The 7,285-nt window shown below is 32.4% G+C and overlaps 1 long non-coding RNA gene across 1 annotated transcript; it reads left to right on the forward strand.

The window, feature by feature from the left end:
- The first annotated feature begins 4,797 nt into the window (after nt 1–4,797).
- Nucleotides 4,798–7,036, forward strand: LOC136034494 (uncharacterized). Its single transcript, XR_010619190.1, has 2 exons — nt 4,798–4,991; nt 5,987–7,036. It is a non-coding gene; the product is annotated as an uncharacterized LOC136034494 (long non-coding RNA).
- The last annotated feature ends 249 nt before the right edge of the window (nt 7,037–7,285 follow it).

The following is a 7,285-nucleotide window of genomic DNA, read 5'->3' on the forward strand; positions in this document are numbered from 1 at the left end:
AAAATCTAAGCCTTACTGTAACGAGCGAGGTATCGACAAGGGTTGAACCCCCTCATATACGCAATAAAAACAGACGAATATAGAAGGTGGTTACGTAAGTTATTTCGTAAGTTACGTATATTTTTTCCAATGAAAACGTTTGTTAAAAATTAAAAGTTCTAGTTGCTTTTTTAAGTAATCAAAAACTTGGAGGGCAACTAGGCCTCCTCCCTCGCTCCTTTTTTCTCAAAAATCTTCCGATTAATTGCAAGTAATTAATATGCAAATTTCGTTTTAATTATTTATGTGCGGAGAGCCAAGATCAAAACATGCATTAATTCAAAAACGCCCAGAAATTACATAAAAAAAAACAAGTTTTTTTTTAAATGAAAGTAAGGAGCGACATTAAAATTTAAAGCGAACAGAAATTACTTCGTATATGAAAGGGGATTTTCCTCCTCAACCTCCCGCTCTTTACGCTAAAGTTCGATTGTTTCTCTTAACTCTACATTTTAAAACAGTAAAAAACTTCAGCGTAAAGAGCGGGGCGTTGAGGAGGAAAAGCCCCTTTCATATACGGAGTAATTTCAGTTCGTTTTAAGTTTTATGTCGCTCCTTACTTTCATTTTAAAAAACTTGTTTTTTTTATTTAATTAGCAGAAAGAACCCAAAGGCTTTCATTTACTTTTATCCTATTTACTTTAGCAGCAGAAGGTCGAGCAAAAAGATATCTATTTTTGTTTGACCTTTTGACATAGTAAATCAAATAGTTACTGGTAACAAACTGTAAGTATGGAGCGATGCTGCTCAGTAGTAACCGAAACTGTAAGAAGCAGGGTCTTGATAATAGTAGATACATCAAAATTATTCAATTTTGATGTTTATTCAAAATATAGAATTCATGAAGTTTTATGCTACCCACCGAAGTTTTGAGCCTGAGAAAATTTGCCTAATTTTTGAAAAAAGGGGAAACGCCCCTAAGAAATGAAGTGATTTAATGAAAATCACAACATGAGATTAAGCTTATCAGAGAACCTTACTTTAGAGGTTTCAATCCCTTATATACAAAATTGCGGAATTTTGAATTTTCTGCCAAAAGCAAGGCCACGGATGTGTGTTGATTAGTTTGTTTTCCCCAGGGATGATCGTATCGAACCATTGATCCTAGATGATCAGGAGATGACTCACAATCTAGTAATTTTATACTGGCGTTTCATCTGTTTTTCTATTTACCAAATATTTAGCTCCAGTAAAGAAAAAAAAAATATTTTAGACTTATTAGGCGAATATTTTCTCGATTTTTTATTTCCCAAATCAAGCGAAGATGACAGTAAAAACAAAAAAATAAGCCATTTCATACCATAAAGGTACTATTTAGTACTATAAAATTCATATGAAGGTAATTTATAGTACTATAATTATAAATAAAAAAGTTGATCTGTTTCAACAGATCCATGGTTGCGGGATTGAAGGTTGTTTACAGGATGTCGGAGTTTTAAATTACTATTAGTTAATCCTAAAAGCTTAAAATCACTAATACTGATAAAATTGTAATTTACTAATATAAAAACTCCAAATTACAGAAATTAAAATAGTATTACTAGAATACCCTTATTACATTATTATAATTAACTTATATAATAAAAAAATGATCACGGCTTTTTAAAACCAGTTTAGCTAACAATTAGGGTTAAATACTGCTGAGAGACAAATTTACGTAGATAAAGAACTGTAATTTCTGAAAAACAAATAAATTCAGCTAGTTTAAAGTCTTATTAGCTGTTTTCTGAGAAATATTAAGCCAGTAAAAAGACCTTTTTTTGTCAAAATATTTGTTTACAAGTACACCCTCGTAAACTCCCGTACTAAAATCGGGAAAAAGGGGTATATTTTAGGTTTTGTAAAATGCGACTGAATCATTCAGCTGCCCTTCAGAAGGGTGCTAAACTTAGTGAGAATATCTCCGATATGGTAAAATTTAGGACGGCATATTTTTTATTAGACACTCTAGTTAGATTACATCAGAGGCGCAAATTTTCAAAAATGTAAGGGTGGAGCAAGGATATTTTTTATGGAAACATCCAAAAAAGTAGTTTTCGAAACTTAAGACGGACAGTTTTTTTTCATTTTTTAATGAAATTGTGAAGTAAATATTTTTCAAATCTAAGAAAACGATTACCCCCCCCCCCAAATTGGCTCCCTTGAATTGAATAAAAACGCTGAAATAAATACATAAATAATATGTTTAAATATCTGACAATCGAAATTTTAAGTACCTGTATATCAAAAAGTATAGACGCACGGATAATACCAGTCCAGAAATCACCGTATTAGGATCTCAACTATTGGCAAAACTGTATGATTGGAGTGTATTAGACTGCCCCTCACTATTTGATCATAGTTATATCACATTATCACTCAATTTCGGAGAAGCTGAGTTTCAACATAATTTAGGCCCTGTTCGCTATAATTATAAAAAGACTGATTGGAATATTTGAGCACAGTATCATTACAAGATATAGATTGTCTTTAAAGTTTGCCCGTTTGCTCACGGGAAGACATAGATGTTGTAGTTTCCAACCTGACAAATTTAATACAAAAATGCACTGAAAGTTCAACCCCCAGAAAGAGCTATTATAAATTACCTAATTATAAACGATGGTGGAATTATGACCTGACCCAGCTCCGTATAAATTTTCGTAGATCAGATAGAGCTTACAAAAAATTTAGAAGTCCCGAATTAGAAGGGAGAATTTTAGATGCAAAAAAACATTACGGAAACGCAATAAAAAAATCTAAATTTGATAATCGGAAACAATTTTGTGCCGAACAGGCGAGTGTAGACCCTTGGAATACTATTCATAAGGCCTGTAACTCAACCCCCCCCCCTGTATTACCAATTCATATACAAAAAGTGACGGTCTCAGACCTCTTCGTATGCTGTAGCTGGCGAAGAACTGTTTAAGAAGTGGTTTCCGAGTGATGATTTACAAGGCGAGAGTTTCTACCATAAAAATATAAAAAATGAAGGGAAAGAAAAATTAAACTCCTGTGAAGGAGTCCCCGAACCTATTGCGCTAGATTCACTAGACGGTATAGTATAGTCTTTAAAACCACTAAAAGCTCCTGGCTCGGATGGAATAGTAATTTTAGTCATACAGAAAAATTTCGGAGTATTACCTACAACGTTGTTAAAAACCTATAATTCATGTTTGTCATTGAAGTATTTTCCAAGAGAGTGGAAAGAGGCGAATGTAATCGTTCTTTTAAAACGAGGAAAATCAAACGATGGCATATCTTCATCGTATAGGCCTATTAGCCTTTTGTCACACCTTGGAAAAATTTTAGAGAAAATAATACTGGATAGAGCTTTTATGACAAACCTTGGGAGTGAATGGGTATCAAATGAACAGTTTGGATTTGTTAAAAGTAGATCAACAATAGACGCTTTAGATAAACTGCTAACGATAGTTGAGAATGATCAAAAATTAAGGCGTAACACATTAAGTTTATTTTTTTATATTAAAGGTGATTTTGATAATAAGTGGCACCCTGGAATTTTGTATAAATGGGTTGAAAAAGGTTATGATTTATCATTGATTAAAGTACCAGATATGACACTAATGTTTATGAATATTCGTGTAGAAACTAAAGAAAAAGTCAGGTACCTCGGTGTTATTTTGGATCGAAAGATGTCGTGGAGCGAACATGTCACTACCAGAGTTAATGCAGCTAAGCAGTATTCTTTGCGACTTATGTCAGCAGCAAAAACAACATGGAGTTTAAAACCATTGGCTTTAAGAAAATTGTATAAAGATGTCATTGAAAGCACTATATTATACGCCGTGCCTGTATGGGTAGTAGCCGCAAAGAAAAAATTTATTCAAAATGCACGAAGATCTGTACACGGAATTTCAATGATTGTCATTTCATAAGGTTTCGGATCTGCGAAAACAGATACAGTGACAGCTGTTGCTGGATGTCTTCCTCTCGATCAACGTGCAATTAAAGTATCTTTGACCAGATATTTAAAAAAAGGTAGACCAAATTATTGGCCTAGTCAAGAAAACAGGCATTCTGGCATTTGTTTCAGGTCAAATATGCATACTGCTTTTATAGACGAAGAAGCACTATTATTATTTACGAATTGTGAAAATATAAGTGACCAATTTATTAATTTTGATAGGAAAAATTACATGATCCAATTTTATCTCGATGGTTTTCAACCTTCAAAATCACAGCCAAGTCGTGGACAAAACACTTTTTTAAAACAGTCAATGATTTTAAAGCAGCAGCAAAGATAACCCCATCTTTTAAGTTTACACCAGTTATTACATATCATTCTAGATTAAATTCATTTTTATATAAAATTAGCAAAATCGATTCGCCTTTATGTGTCTGTGGTAAAGAAGAAACTATGGATCATGCTATTTTTGATTGTCCCTTGTACATACTAGCTAGATTTTCATAACAAGTAAATTTAAGTTTTTACAGCGTAAACTACCCACTTGATGTAAACTTGGTGTGGTATATGAAAGAGGTACGTCGTTTATTCATGAATTTTATCAATAAAATTGATCGCCTAGATTTTTAGAATCGGGGAATTTAGAACTCATTAGTATGTTTCGTGTATTTTATATCTATGTGTGGTAAATGAATTATTTTGCTTTCATTTATTTTTTTTATTGCTTGAATTTTTCATAGTGTCTAGCTTTAGAATGGAAAATGAAATACTCTTTGTGCGTCGAATCACTAAATGAATTCATTCATCATTCATTCATATCAAAAAGTAAAATAGATTTTGACATTCTTGCCCTGTCTAAATTGATAGCTGGTCTTGTCATTGATAAGCAACAAAAAACAATAAGTGCCTAATTTTAGATTACTAAATTCCAATTAAGATAAGAATTTGTTTGAGGATGTCACATATACCTTTAGTTTATACGTACTCTTTAGAGTAATGGCAGGGACAATGATTAAAACTTTTTTTTTTACCCTACTCTGTTTACAAGGTATGAATCTATTCTTACTTAATTAATAAAACTACCCCAACTTGGCAGTGTTTTTAATCAGAGTTCTGATGGATCTCAAAGAGTTCCCAGAAGGAAATTCAAGCGATATTTAACTTGAAACTTCTTTACTACAGTAAATGCATTTCGTTTACTAAGATCCAAGAGAGAACAGTTAGCAAACCAAAAGTAAGAAAACAAACTTTTGTATTTGAAACCCGACTTGCACCATATCAGTGGGGGGGGGGATTCTAAATAATGAAGAGTATTTCTTTAATACATTAAAGGCATTGAATTAGGTTATATATTATTTGTTTTATTTTTGCGCTATTTGTTATGTTAAATTTAATGTTTTTTTTTTAGTTTCGCTAATGAGCTTAAAAATAATGTTTTGTGATGTCATCCACTTTGCTAGACTTACAGGTAAAGGCCTTAGAAAAAAAACTAAGAAAGCTTGCTGAATTAAAGATGATTATGCTATGAAAGAGAATCCATTAAGAATAGAGAAAATTTTAGGGGGGAGCGTGTTTTCCAATTTTTTGGGGGCAAATTTATCTTTTTTTTTCTATATCCAGTGAAAATAACAAAAATGATAGTTTTCAATGGAAAAGGGTATTTTCGAAGTCTAGGGGGAGGGGTGTAAAATTCTAGGGGCAGCCTACCTTGTATTCTCTAATTGACAGCCCTGGCATTATTTATGGGTTCAAATCCCACTGATGGTGAATTTTAACTACAAAATCTTCCGTTATTGTTAGTTGTCACACTGGAGAAGTTATACCAAATTATTTTTTATTTATTTTTTAATTGACTTTAATCAGATCCATTTTCTTATGAAAAACACCAGATGAGAATTGGTCTTTAGGGAAGCATAAGAAAACTACGAAAATATCAAATCAAGATTGGTCTATAGGAAAATAAAAATAAAAACTAAAAGCGTGTAGCTGCCTTGAGACATTGTAAAATACTAACTAATGACAAGCCAATTTTTTTCATTTAAGGAGTTTTATCAACGTTTGAATTCCCTTCATTTGTTTGCCCTGAATCTACTGGCAGATTTCCAAACCCATATGACTGTGGATCCTTCTATGAATGTACGGAAGGCATTGCAATTTTAACTTTATGCCCGTTTGGCAAATTATACAATCAAGTGCTAAGAGAATGTGACCTGGTACAAAATGTTGACTGCAGCAACATTTCCCCTCTACCAACTCAAGACAGCTCTTCAACAACTTTTTTAGGTACAACTTCTGATAGTTTAGTCACTAGAAGTAGTGTATCAGTTTGGACAACTGTTTATCCCTCGCAATCCACAGAGAGTACTTCTTCATCTTCAACGAACCTTCGTTCTTTGCAAGCAGAGACACAAGTTGTGATCTCCTTTTGTCTAATCTTAGCAAACTATGCGGTAAATGTGCTGTACACACTTTCAATTTTCCTTTAGCTATAGGACTAATCGTAAGCGTAACATTTCTCAACGGATTAAAATTAATGAATTAGAGATATTAAATTGACTAACACCTTACGTTAAATAAGCCCGCTTATGCCCTTCAGCCAAAGGATTTGTGGCTAACTCGTTTTTTTTTCATTAAATATATAGTTTTAATTGACTTTTCGTCATTAAACTAATTAGTTAATTAACCATCTATTAATCATTTTGATTATATATGTTTTGATTAACAAAGTTCTTAATTGGATGACAGGAATTCAAAAGACGATATAAATGACATAATGGTAAGGTTTCTTAATTCAACACCTAAGTCTTGATCTAGGGGAAGTATTCGTGTCTCTCTGAAAATTGTTTAAAGATAATCGAAAAATAGTTTTCGAAATCGAAAAAAAAAATAGTAAAAAGGAATCGGAAAAAATAGTTATTAAGAACCTTAGGGTAATGTTTTTACTTTCTATTTAAATGTTCTTTTTTCTTATCAAGTGTTATATTCTGAATTAGTGCAGCTTTAGCAGTGACAGCACACTTTATTCCTTGAAGGCCTTGCACACTTTATCTTTTTCTGCTAATTATCTGGATAAATAAATCATCTTTATGTGTATTTTTTATGTTTTGTAACATACATTTTGTAAAGTTTAGCCGAACAAATTTAGCATTTCAGATTGCTGATCGTCTATGAAGACCAAATGTCTATACTAAAGGTTGTATCTGTGGGGGGTGTTTTAAAAACCCCACCCTCTCCAAATTTCTTTCCAACTTGTAAAAACGTCAATAGGTGAATATAAACAAATTTTTGACGGGTTTTTAACACCCCACTTCCAACAAAACCCTGGATATAGTCCTGTCAATA

The sequence above is a fragment of the Artemia franciscana genome, chromosome 13 (assembly GCF_032884065.1).
Source record: "Artemia franciscana chromosome 13, ASM3288406v1, whole genome shotgun sequence".
Lineage (NCBI taxonomy): Eukaryota > Metazoa > Arthropoda > Branchiopoda > Anostraca > Artemiidae > Artemia > Artemia franciscana.